The sequence below is a fragment of the Magallana gigas genome, chromosome 9 (assembly GCF_963853765.1).
Source record: "Magallana gigas chromosome 9, xbMagGiga1.1, whole genome shotgun sequence".
Lineage (NCBI taxonomy): Eukaryota > Metazoa > Mollusca > Bivalvia > Ostreida > Ostreidae > Magallana > Magallana gigas.
This window is the reverse complement of record NC_088861.1, coordinates 30,701,458-30,715,663: the sequence shown is the minus strand read 5'-3', so window position 1 is coordinate 30,715,663 and position 14,206 is coordinate 30,701,458. Positions and strand designations below refer to the sequence as shown.

The 14,206-nt window shown below is 33.0% G+C and overlaps 2 protein-coding genes and 1 long non-coding RNA gene across 5 annotated transcripts in view; 1 reads left to right on the top strand and 2 right to left on the bottom strand.

Moving 5' to 3' along the window:
• LOC117691445 (transient receptor potential cation channel subfamily V member 1-like) overlaps positions 1 to 14,206 on the top strand; it is a 65,933-nt gene that overhangs the window by 4,257 nt on the left and 47,470 nt on the right. The window lies entirely within an intron of this gene.
• The window catches only part of LOC117691427 (acetyl-CoA carboxylase-like), a 135,658-nt gene that overhangs the window by 85,156 nt on the left and 36,296 nt on the right, over positions 1 to 14,206 (bottom strand). The gene's annotated exons all lie outside the window — the stretch shown is intronic.
• Positions 3,245 to 10,679, bottom strand: LOC109617845 (uncharacterized). The gene is made up of 3 exons (XR_010709823.1): positions 10,252 to 10,679; positions 9,223 to 9,297; positions 3,245 to 3,331 (listed from the first exon to the last, which is right to left on the bottom strand). It is a non-coding gene; the product is annotated as an uncharacterized lncRNA (long non-coding RNA).

Genomic DNA, 14,206 nt, shown 5'->3' with positions numbered 1-14,206 from the left:
GGAAAAGAAATTGACAGAACTGAAATTGACACGCCCTGATAATCGATTGCTCGAAGCCAACGGCGACCTAAGAAAAATCGGACAGCACAAAATAATCATGATAATGTCAGACTCAAAGTCTCACAGGAGACGATTTGGCTGTTTCTTTTAGCTAACGTACTCATGTACATTAACAATAATTTAGTGAATTTTACTAACTTTTAATAATCAATTTATTAATTAGTTAAAAGAAAGATGCTAATATAAAAAATAAAATGCTTTCTTTAATGATTTACACGTATTTTTTTCTGCAATGTTGCTACCTTTATATCCCGAATGAATTCCCAAAGAAAGCATTTTATTGTGTAAGTAAATACATAGCTCAGCAGAAACTGACAAGACTGAAACATACAAGCCCATTTCATCGAAGTGTTGAAACCTTCAGCAACCTAAGAAAAACCACGGACAGCGCGTAATAAATTTAAATTATTTTTAGCTGCAAATTAAAACCTTACAACCTAGAGGTGGCGTTTCATCGGGGAAATCTTAATATTATTTCATACTGTTGAATGAACATCGCATGAACCAATTGGTTTTCTTTTTAAAAACCTGTGCTTGACCTCTTAATTCTTTAACCTAGTTTGTCATAACTTTTAATAAATATTGGTTAATAATGTACCTCACTAAATGTATTTATGATGAATTTTATACTTATTTAGAACAAGAGTTGCATTTTATTGGAAACTGCTTTTTTTCTGTGGGATTTGATCTCTGGCTGAAGTGTTTTCTGCGATTAGCAATACAGATAATTTATTGATTATCGAATCTCATCATTTATGTTAATAACTTTTAACTGATAATGTTTATACATTCTATAAATGATGCACCAATGATTAACAACTTGGCATTTATTAATAACATGAAATCATGCGTACATTTTGATTCGTGCTTGTTCTTTCCCAAATCTGCAATTATCAGATTTATCGTTTAAAGTGATTATACCTTTATCATGAAATCGTGTATCTTTTCCTTATGTATCAATCCTATCGTATCGTGCGTGTATACTGTTCTATCGTGCGTTAATTCTACCGTGCGCGAATACTCTCCTATTATTTATTTTGTAAAAAATAACGTTGCAGGTACTGTAATTAGTTATGGAGTGTATAGAGTCTAGAAAAAAAAATTCGGATACTATTCAATTGGTATTATCGGTATATGTGATATATTAGACGTAAAGTTGTGGTTAAAGCTATTTGAGCTGATGCTAGTAAACGGAGGGTTTCAGGTTCGATACTCGTCGTGGGTATTTAATTTTTTTTTTCAGAGCAAAAATCGTTTTGATACTTTTTTTGCCTTAGAATAGAGAGGTTTAGCAGACTAACGTGTAGGTGTACTTGCACGTGTAGGTTACAAGTTAGACCTACGCCTATCAGCTCTCATTACTTTTCTTGTTTAGCAGTTGTAAAGTGTACCTGTACGTGTAAATGTTTTAATATAATTCTAGATATCCTCTCCTACTAAGTTGAAGATTTTGGTCACAGTCGAAAATTGAGAATTCTGCATCTGTTAATCTTATACATCATTGTTTATATAAATTATGTATATTTTAATTAAACACAGATTAATAAAATAACAGAGCCATTGCATGTTATGGAGAAAGAGATACGTGTATTAAAACTCCAATGACATATTCAATTTTATTGAAAATATTTGAGTGTAGATATCAGTAATCCCACTAAATATTCAGGCTTAAGAACAGTTAACGTATATGTTAAAATAAATAGCCAACAGGGAAACAGAAGCTACAAGTTCGACCTTAGGGGTACTTTGCAATTTACAAGTATGTTCTTTCGGGTACATACGTGTAGAAATTAGCCATTACACAAACTGATGACGTAATGCACATAATTTCCTTTCCACACGTATACGTACGCGTACACGTTGGCTTGCTAAACCTCTCTAACCATGGAAACTTTCGTCATAATATATTATTTACTGAACTACCTTACATGTTTATGTAGAAGAAATATTTCTTGTTAAAATCGCTGTGTAGTGTGTCTAGACCTTTGAACCTGCATGGTCCAATTTTTTGGTTATTACAGTAACAAATTATTGTCAATAAATTACTGTCAATAAATTCAATTCTGAGAGAGTTATAGACCTTCGCATATTTACACCAACAGAATCGGTCTCCTCTCAAATTTAAAAATATTCTAAGTAAATGAAATTATCTTTTATTAATATAGAAAAAACAAACCAGTCTGCATCATGTTAATGTTTAGAAAAAGAACTCGTCTGCCCCCCCCCCCCCCCGAATGATTTGGTTTATTTAACCCGCAGTTTATGCCTTGATTGTTAACATAGCAAACTTCAGAAACACCAACGAACAAAATGTACACAGGTTTATTTTTGATATGCCAAAACATTATGACATTTATTTATAGCGATGCCATAGTCGTAATACAATCATAGTTGCCTAGACGTCAGGGGCGAATCTTAATATAAGGCGAAATAATGCAATAACCTTTTGTGACGTTTACTTTAAAAAGATTTTTTTTACATTTTTTTTTTCACGGAAATATGGCTTAATAAACAGGGGAAACTAATGCAATGATTTTTATTATAACTATGCTTGACATAATCATCGTTTAAAAGGGGTCATGAAATTTAACGTAAAATTATACCGAGCAGCTTAAATCATATTTGTCCACTGATCACAATTGATTAAATTGTCATTACGTTAATAAATTTTGTTTGTAAAGTAAGCACTATATTTAAACAAAAAGTCTTTTAAATGGCATAAAGGTGGCTAAAATAAGTTTGGGCGCTAAGGACCAATACGTTGTCCTTAAAAGTGTGTTGACGAGTGCTTTACAATAGTGTTTAAGCTGCCTTAGAGAACCGTTATGCAATTTTTACGCTTTCTTTAAGCCCGTTTTAAACCCGCTTTAAGCCACCTTGAAGCAGTTTATATAGCTTAAATAGTGGCTAAAAGGTCGTCTTTAAGCTTTAAGGTGGATGTCTACACCAAATGAGTGTAGGAGATTTTCGTTGCATGCATTTGCTACTAATACTAGGCACAGTATTCAAACAATATATGACCTCATTATACAATTTTCTAGAAAATTTTTAAAGTATCAGTCTGGTTCCAGATAACCCCATTTAAAAAAAAAAATTAAATACTTCTGTTTAAAATTTCTTATGAAAGTTAAATGTTATTAAGTTTTGGAAATGATAGATAAAATAATCATGAATGAAGTCTGTATGATTTTTTATTGGAATCTACATAAAATGAATCTAAAATATGAAAAATTCTTTTGAAGCAAACTGCTGGGCAAAATCACACAAAAATCTGGAAATATAAACAATATTTGTTGGTTAATGGGAAGAAGAAAAGAAATTGAATGAAATTGAACAATTAAAGGGAACTCTGAATTATTGCAAAAATCTTGGTACGAAAGATCATGTTTAAGAGTTGTCTTTCTTTATCTTACATGGTCTCAAATATCGTGGGACCAATTTTTTAATTTATAAAAATCACGCAGAAAAATTAAAAATAGTAACAAGTCTATCCAAAATATGTAGACATAAGATTACTAATGCTCATAATAATGTGTGAAGCTGAAAAATTATATTTGGGGAGGGGGATGATTTTTATAGGTTGTGTTTTTTGTTTGTTTTCTCTTTCTTTCTTTCTGTTTTTTTTTTTTTGTAATTTGTAGGAATGTAATGTGTTGCTAATTTGTAGGAATGTAATTTCATGGATGACCTAGTTTTCAGTTTCAGCACGAAGGACACATCTTTTTAGAATTGTTGTCATCGAGGATGTATATTCGTGGCGGAAGTCTACCCATAAAAACCCTTAAAACTGAGCCAACACAAAATCTAAAGTTTTCAAATGGATTTTTTTTTATAAATGAGTTTAAAAAAAGCTTCAACAATTTTTCTTTATCATACGATCAACAGTGATGGATTTCATTTTCATGAAAATTGTCTTAGACAAGCATATGCAATATTAATTATGGAGGGTAATCGTGTTCAAAAATCCAGACATGTAAACTTGTAAATCCGAATATGCAATCGTGTTGATGTGTGAGCCTGAGCATGAATATGTGTAATTCTGATCGTGTAACCTATAAACCTCGGGCATAAACACGTGTAAGAGTTGACTCAGGTCCTTTGCATGATGCACATTTTGCAACTTTTTTGTTTACATTAGTTAATTAAACCTTCAACTTTGCACACTCTCAATCCGTAGTTTCTGCGTTTGTAACTTCGGGCTCGGCAATAGCACATCTGACATGATACAAATTGACAAATGTAAAGTCTACAAGTTTGTCGAATTTTGACATGACCTTATATGGCAACTGCCTTGCTGCGGGAAAAGGCATGCCGTAACCGCCGGACCGGAATGAAAGAAAAATAAACATAATATTCAGCTAAACTGTTGCAATAAGCTTTTAATGAACGACACCTTTTCTATCGAAAACACGGGTATTATTTGTAGAAAAGAAAACAAGAGGCCCAGGGTCCACATCGCTCACCTGAGCAACAATTGCCTTAATTCTGATCAAATTAGCATTACAGTATCAAAATATCTTGACAACTGAGTATAGTAGATCTTGCTAAAAAAAATTGAAAATCTGCCAATTTTTATCCACCTTTTATTTTTTGGTAAATACCAAGCCCCTTTTGTTGTTGTACCTGTAAGAAGATTTTTCTCTATTCCTATAACCCCCCTCCCCATTTCGTGGCCCCACTATTCTCTAGGGAATCATGGTTTCATCAAACTTAAATCTACCTTTAATTTCATAACCTGTGCTTTCACACTAAGTACTGAGTTTTGGACTGAACACTTTCCCAGAATATTTTTAAAGATTGTAAAACTTGAATCTACCTTACCTGATAATGCCTCCACTCAAAGTTGAGCTTTCCTGGCCTAATAGTTTTTAAAAGAAATGTTTTAAAAGATGTTCACTATATATTCCTATGTAAAACTTGATCCCCCAATTGTGGCCCCACCCTACCCCCCGGGGACCATGATTTGAACAAACTTGAATCTACACTACCTGATGATGCCTCCGCACAAGTTTAAGCTTTACCGGCCTAATAGTTTTTGAGAAGAAGATTTTTGAAAAATACCAACAAATTTTCAATAATTCTCAAGTATCTCCCCTTTAAAAAGGGCGTGGCCCTTCATTTGAACAAACTTGAATCCCCTTCACCTAGTGGTGCTTTGTGCCAAATTTGGTTGAAATCTGCCCAGTGGTTCTTGAGAAGATGAAAATGTGAAAAGTTTACAACGACGACAACGACAACGACAACGACGACAGACAACGGACAAATTGTGATCAGAAAAGCTCACTTGAGCCTTTGGCTCAGGTGAGCTAAAAAAATTGAGGTATGATTGAAACTGGACCAAACCGGAAGAGGTTCATGTAGAAAAAAAATCGTTGCCGATGTGACGAATGAGCTAATTTCCGTAATATAATTCTCATGGTATTATAAAAGGCAATGCCTAATATCTTATATCTCTAAAAAAAATTGACATGTAATTTAAACTGGAATATAAGTAAATGCGTACTCTTTTCTAGAAATGAGACGGATCAAGAAATTCCCTAAGTGGGTAAATATATTTTGAGCGGCATGGGGTTCGAAGACCGCCGTGAGGTCCCATGTAACTCAATTGCTTCTGAATTCTAAGAATTTTGAGAGTGAATTTTTAACCGGGTTTCCGATTATTGAAATAGTAAAAATTGCAGACGGGCGAGTGGCTGTCAAAAGGTACCCTTATTGTACCGATAACTCCTCGAACAGTTTTCAAGATTTTGCAGATCATTTATACATATATATCAGAAGTATGCAAATTGCTAGGATTTTGATTTCTGATAATTTATAAAAATATCAGCTGTTGAACTTAGTCATTTTTGGGCAAAAACATTGCATATAGAGTACCCCATTTAATTTTTACTCTTGTTATTTTTCTGAATTACATGTAGTTAGAATAAACGACCTGCAAGGATTTGGTAATTTTTCGCGGAAAAATTTATGTTACTTTACATGTATTTATACTTTTTGTTGTTGTGTAAGTGAAAGATAAATAATAACACAATCTTCAATAATAATTAAAAAAAACTAGCGCATATTTTTTGCGCGCCGTAAATTGAAGTTTTACTATTGGAGGCACTGTAGCTCAAAGATCGTCCATCTGTATTTTTAGACAGGGAGCTACAGACCTGCAGCTAGTTCAAGTTCAAGTTCAAGTTCATTTATTCGCTCAAAACCATTTCAAACATATGGTACATGAGGACAAAAATATCATTAAAATCTACATATAAATTGGTCAGAGGTAAACATATATTAATATAAAGGTTATAGAGTTAGGAAAAGTTATACAAAGTGAAACTCATGGAGGACAGACTACCTCGTATATCTTTGTTATAAAAATGCACAATTTTCTCAGCAATTTCATGTTAAACGTTGTCATAAGATACGAAAATTTTAACACATTAGGTCTAGCTGAAAATTTTTTGTCTATAAACTTGTTCCGGACTTGTGATATTGCATCACATTCTAAAATATAATGAAATTCATCGGCTATACGTTTTGTATTACAGAGAGGACAAAATCTTTCATTTAATGGGATACCCTCCCATCTTCCCAGTTCAACTGGTAGATGGTGATTTGAAGTACGAAATTTACCAAGAATTTTTCTGAATTTCAGGGGTAAAATATCTAAATATTTTTCATATCCAAAATTTGTTTTAAAAATTTTATATATTACTCCTTTTGATGAATTATTTATATCAGCATGCCACTTTTGAATAAATTGATCTTATAATCTCTGTTTAACTGCCGTTGAAACCCATTTTTGGTTAACAATATTTAAAAACTGACTTTGCCAAACATTTGATATACCACATGAGTTAAAAACATGACGAATACAATCAATCCAAGGGTTAGTACTGGTTGTATTTTCAGTCTGATTCAACAAGTACCGGTATATTATATTTGTAATGCTAGAATAAGTCCTAGAAATTAATTTACACCAGTATGATACCATTCTAGTAAATACAATTACAGATAAAGGAAAACGACCTGTTTCTCCGTAAACCATATAGTTTGGAGTACTACTTTTTAAACATAAAATGTGCTTTAAAAACTTTAGGTGAACACGTTCAATACTATCAAGTTTTTCAAAACCCCATACTTCGCAACCATACAGCAATACAGGTACAACCATTTTATCAAAGAGTTCTAACTGACATGTAACTGGTAGATTAATTGTCTAATTTTTCTAATGACACCATACATTGCTTTTTGGGCTTGGTCACATAAATGTTTTTTGGCTTTTAAAAAAGAGCCAGTTCTTGAGAATATAATGCCAAGGTACTTAAATTCTTTAACAATTTCTAAAACTCTATCGTTAAAATAAAAAACTCTTTTACACATTCGTCCTTTGGAAAAAATTAATACTTTTGTTTTATCTATATTAACATTTAATTTCCACTCTTTACAATAACATTCACAAGTGGCTGTAAAGCTGTATTATACTAGCTCTCCAGAAAATTGAGTCTGTATTGAACCGACATTCAGGACGTCATACTCAATCCCGTAATAATTGCTTAAAATAATTTTTAAAAAATGTCAAATTTTACCTGCATGATAGGCTTTTTTTCCTATGTATTGCCGACAGTGCAAAGAAACATTTCAAAAATAATTTATACACATTTTAATTTCACGACAGTTAACCTTATCTTTGGAATTTTTATTCATTTTTTTTAAAGAGGGTGTCGCTTCTTATGTCTCATATTACCGGGTAATCACAATCTCAAAACCAATGTCTTTAAATAGTTTGTTTTTCTTATCGATAACTTTGCAACTCAGCTGACGGACCCCGTGTAATTTTTCGCGTGGGGGAGGGGGGGGGGGGTCTTGTCACAACTTTGTGGTAGCAATAAGGATGCATTTGGAGATATTTTCTTAATTCAGCCGAGGCCTATACTTTAACAATTTGTTGCATGTACTCTAATAACAGTGGCGTCGGAAGCAAATTGAAGGGGGGGGGGGCTAAACTAATCATGAACAATATTGACAAGAATTCCCATAATCATGAAAATTCTAATCCGTGGGGGAGGGTATACCAATAACTCCAATCTTACCTGCCCAATCCCCCCCCCCCCATCATAAAATTCCTAATCCGTGGTGGTGGTGGTGGGGGGTGCTAGTATACCTACTATGACTCTAATTTTCAATATCACTATTAATATTTCATTCTCTTTAAGGTCTTTTAAGGAACAATTTTGTTTGTTGCGAGGAAAAAGTGGGGGGGGGGGTGAATCCTCCCTGTTGCTATGTTCCTAATGGTTAGGTCTAGCTTGGCAAAAAGTGGGTGGGGGGGGGCTAAGTCCCCCCTAGCCCCCCCCCACCCTCTCGGTTCAGACGCCTATGAATAAAAATGCGTATATATCTTTATTCACGTGTATTCAAACAAAGTCATTAAATGTAATTTTTTTCAGTTCTAAGAGGATATCTGAAGCCGATCGAATTCTTTACTCGCATCTTTTATACATTCTCTTGATAAAATTTACACCAATCTCATAATTTAATTTTCCGAAAATAATACTCTATGAAATGTTGTTATCCAGAGATAATATGATTATAGGCTTACCTAATATTTTTTTTTTATTTATACCGTCCCTATTCCGGCGATTACGGCATGCCTTTACCTGCAGCTAGCCTTTTTCTATCAGTGACGTCACTGTTTCCATATAAGGTCATGTCAAAATTCGACAAACTTGTAGACTTTACATTTGTCAATTTGTATCCTGTCAGATGTGCTATTGCCGAGCCTGAAGTTACAAATGCAGAAACTACAGATTGAAAGTGTGCAGAGTTGAAGGTTTAATTAACTAATGTAAACAATAAAGTTGCAAAATGTGCATCATGCAAAGGAACTGAGTCAAATCTTACACGTGTTTATGCCCGAGTTTTATACGTTACACGATCAGAATTACACATATTCATGCCCAGGCTCACACATCAACACGATTGCATATTCGGATTTACAAGTTTACATGTCTGGATTTTTGAACACGATTACCCTCCATAATTAATAATGGATTAATTAAAACGATGCTTCAAAATGTGCTGGTGAATATGGCAAGAGTTGTGGTTCTCGATGACTACAATCCGACTCTGCATCACGTGTCCATCTTGGCTAAGATTCGTGTAACCTCTTACCTTTGACTCGGGGTCCTGTGTTGTGTAACGTGCACGATAGAATCCATAGCAACCTTAGGATTATCTTGTATCAAGCTGTCGAAAGCAAGATTTTAACCTCGTTAATTACTTTTTATTCGAACAATCCTCACTTTTTTCATCCAAAGATTCATTGTGACACTGAATTATATATTTTTTATCTTAATACCAAAAAAAAAAGGTTTTAGAAATATTTATGATAACATGATATCAACGCAAACATTATGAGAAACACAGTACACAATACAAATCTTATAAACTTTATAACTGTCGCGGTTGTCATATAAAGGTTTTATATTTTGCGTATTTATATTTGGCGCGCATTGCCAATCGAGCGTGTATGAGAGGTAAATGAGTGAACTTATGAATGAGTTTTGGTTAGTCACGTGAGAATTTTGTTTACGGGTGTATGTTGACCACGTGTTTATTCTTTACTACTATATTACAGCTGACCAATAGAAATTTACGACTGAATTCATTAATATGCATGACTTTACTAACCCACTATAAATAGCGTAAATCCCGCAAATTCCCCAACCCCACGGCTTTTATCTTCATGGTAGAAACAGTGAAGTGTGCAAGATATTTTATATAGTTTGTAAACTCTTACTTCTGGACACCTGATAAGCTTCCATTTACCTTGTAATTGAAATATATTAATTGTAAATTACTTTTAATTCATTCTATTCAAATATTCTAAAATACTGTGCGATGTTGCGTTTAACTGAATGTGAGTGTGAGTATGTTTGTACTAATAGGTTTTATTTAATAATATACAATCCTCGAAATAAAGAACCAGTGAATAGCTGAAATCAGTACCAGATTAATTTATTCATACAAGACCCTGCGACATTTATTCATATTATTTATTATTTATATATCTATAATGAATGCAAAACATTTACTTTTTAGGCTATATCTAAATATTTTACACTTCACATGTTAAATTGGCAGACAACATGAATATGTCTAAAATATAAGAGAATATGTTTTGGGGTAGAAGTGTCTGACCTTCTGTCTTGCTGTAGGACGTTCTCTCTCTGTAGACACCGGATGTTGTCTGACACAGCATTGTCTATACTGTCCTCTCAGATCTGTTTCGTCAACCATTGAACCATGACTATTTTATCCTCCCACATGTAGGCCTCAAATACAAAACTGAAAAATTAATGTTTTAACAAAAACGTAGACAAAAAAAAAGAAAGGATTATATTCAATGTAAAGGAAAATTAGATAAGTTGAAAATGCGCATCTTGATGACCAATACCAATTTAAGTTAAATGTAGATTCATCTAGTTTATTTTTTTTAATCTTAAAGCAATTGGTCATCAAAGTACTTTCAAAATAAAAAGAAATAAAATAAAAATCAATAGCTTTTTTTCAACTTCAATTTGTCAAATACGAGTATAAGATATCACATCTCTTCCTCCAATATTTAAGAAGTTTATCTTTTCTTATTTTATACATGCACATTTAATTTATACAATGGACACAATGGGTGAAAAGTAGTACTGTTAACCATTTTTTTTAAGTGCATTAAATGTTCACGAGGTTTACAATGAGCCTCGTCGTCGCAAATAATTCTCACCGCCAATGAGCTTTGTTATACGGGATATATGTAATTAACGACACGGATGAAGATTGAACGTGGAATTTAGTAACTGCAAACCAGATATTTCTAACAGTTGCAAAATAAATTTTCGGCGAATAAAAAGTTGATTTACAGTATATTAAATAATAGAAAAACAAATGTTTAGAATCTGATGTGAAGAATTGTCTTAAACAAGCAGTGCCTATGTCGCCCACAAACCAGCGGTGTAACATGGAGTTGAGCTCCCCCTCACCCATATTGTGGGTGACCGGCTTCATCTTCCTCTTTAAGCTGCCTCTCCAGAAGTATTCGTCTTAGATGCCGGTAAATAAAAAAATACTTTGGCTACAATGCCATATCATAATGTCCTTTATGTTTTTGAAAAAGAAATAGATGAGCTCATATTACATGTACAATTCCTGACTTTAATGGACTAACAACTTTTTCATGATTGTGTGACCATACACTTGGAAATATATGTGTTCGAATTGTTTAAACGAATGAGCCTCAAAAGAAAAGTGTTCACGTTAATATTTCCTTTAAGGTTAAATTAATGCAATACCTATTCCACATGACTTGAGACTTACGGTAATAACGCCCATCTCCAGCATTTGGCCTGGGGTGTCAAGGAGATCTGCGAACTGAATAGCCACCTGTTGGTATATGAGAAGTAATTTCTCTTGGCGGATGGTAATATGTTCTTGTATTCAGATTTTTTATCTGGATTCAGCTGGGGACTGGTCAGTTTCTCCACTATCTGGATACAGATACACTGCATTGTTTTTTTTTCAGTTTATTCGGTCGGAACTATATTTTCACTGTTCCTTCTGGTTCCAAAACTCTTCCCCTAAGTAAAAGATTTATAAAAATATAAACAGTACAAGTTACGCGTGTTTGAATGTTGTTTTTTATATCTATATCCAATCTCCGATTGCTTGTATAAGTTACTCAGGCATATCGAAAGTTTCCTTCGATTCTTGCTCAAAGTAGTAGAAGTTATTCGAGATTTCGCTGCATATCATGCAACAGACCCCTTCCAATTCACCCTGTTTGTTGTACTGGAGATATTGATTGCAATACTTTTATATTGTAGTATGTTAAATTTTTGAAAACAAAGTGTTGAGTGTAACTGTATATGATATGATAAAAACTGTTGCACTCGCTTTGGCGAGCTGTTCCTTTATATCGGTGCTTTGAGTTTTAGTTTATAAATATATTTTGTACGTTTCAATGGGTGAATTAGAATATAGCAATGAAAAGTCACAATCGTTACCTCATGACAGGAATTTAAAAGTTGGCAAATCATGGTGCATATGTATTTACACTTAATACTATTTCCAAATACTGTACATTTGTTAATTTTCATGACGGACATTTTTGTGGAATTACACACGATCACATGCAATTTGTAAAAAATACGTTGTGCTGAAATTATATTCTGTATTGTTTTCTATTAGAATTTATCAAAATCGTAAAAATGATTGACACAAATAAAAATGTTACATATTAAACCCATATTTACAAATTTGTGACAAAAATATGGATCAACCGTAATGGAAATAATAATCAGTAACAGTCATTCTTTCAAGATAAGATTGAATATTTTCCTCAAATTTGAATGCTATTTTGAGCACTAATATACAAATGGTACTCAAATTACTTTCTCATAGCAAAGAATTTTTCATTCATTCGAATTTTGACACCAATCTCCATTAACTGCTGGGGTTTTTATGGCACACATTTCGATGTGGATGGGGCTAATTGTGGGATCTGCAAAAGCTCAGGCCCCGCCACTCAGTCAGCGTAGGCATGAATGTAGATCATAATTGGTTGAATATTCTCCGTGAGGGTGTCTAGCATATAGGAGCCACATCTTAACATCTGGTCATGAATATCTGGAAAGTAAATATAGATGAATTAAAATAGTTCATTCACAGTCAACAATCCACTAGCAAATCAAATTCTTCAATCAAATCATCCATGTTTACTATGTTATACATAGATACAAAACATGTACTACACGTATTCTTAGTGATGCATCTAGTAAACTTTTATATACATTAAAATGCAAATATTAAAAATAAATAAATACAATATGCATAAACATGTAATTATATAAATGATTTTTAACAATGATACCCGAAGGAGCTTAAAATCGTTTGAAAGTTAGATTTTTGTGTACAATAAAGTACGGTTAAAACTGCTGTGTAAATAATTCTGAACAATTTGCCTTTCTCAAATATATACTGGGATATGAACTTGGTACTTCGTCAAATCTTTTGAAAAGCCTCTAGGTCTTCATTAGATTTAATCACATGACCATTAAGTTTTGACTTCTCAGACATTTTGATCACGTGACCAACTAAGTTCATGTCTAGGAGAAGTTTATTTCTTGAATAATAAAGCTAAACATAAAAAAGGTTTTCTTAGTGTATGTATCTTTCATTCTTCCTGAGAATTCTTACCAGTTGGCAACTGTCAGTGGGAGTTCTTCTCTGTCGAAGTCCTCAATAGCTTGTACCGTCTTGTAGGCGGAGACAGGAACCATACCTGGGCCACCTGTTGTATAACAAAAATTAAAATAAAATGGGGGGGGGGGTTCATAATACGCACGACCAATAACAAATGTTAAACAAGTGAATTCAATCAAGTCAACAGCAGAAAAACTTGCCTAAGATATTAAAGTATTAGTAACAGAGCTTTGATTAGGATATATTGTTATACAAATTTCATTTCCACCGTCCTGTTCTCTACACATCACACCACATACATATCCCCCAACCTGACAGAGCAAACAGATATCTCAATCCATGATGATCACATCATATTCATATTTCATTTCAAGAATTCGTTAATTTCATTAATTTCATTCATCCTTTAAAACAATACTTTCTAAACAATGAAGTATCAAAACAAAAAACATAACAATCCACGAAAGAACGAGAGTCTGTGTGCATCAAAGTTACAAACTTGTTTAAAATCAAACCCGGGATAATTCGTCCCCCCCTTTAAAAAAAACTCAAAACAAAAATTCAAGAGACCTCATTTTTTTTTTTCACAAGAGGGGGAAAATCAGGCAATTAATGTGTTGTTTTTTCTCTAATAAAAGGAGGAAAACAAACACAACTAAATTTCATATTAATACCTCGCCTTTTAAGAAACGATATAAATATATGGCAATTTTTTACTAATGAAATTGGACTCATAATCATTTAATTGAATGATATGCCCTAAAATACATTGTACGAAATATATTTTAACTTGCCTAAATAATTATTTTAGAGGAATAAAAACACTCGAATTTTCTATCATTTATTCACCTTTTGAAGCATATATATTTGATATTACCCTAGATTTGTTAATCAAGTCCAAGAA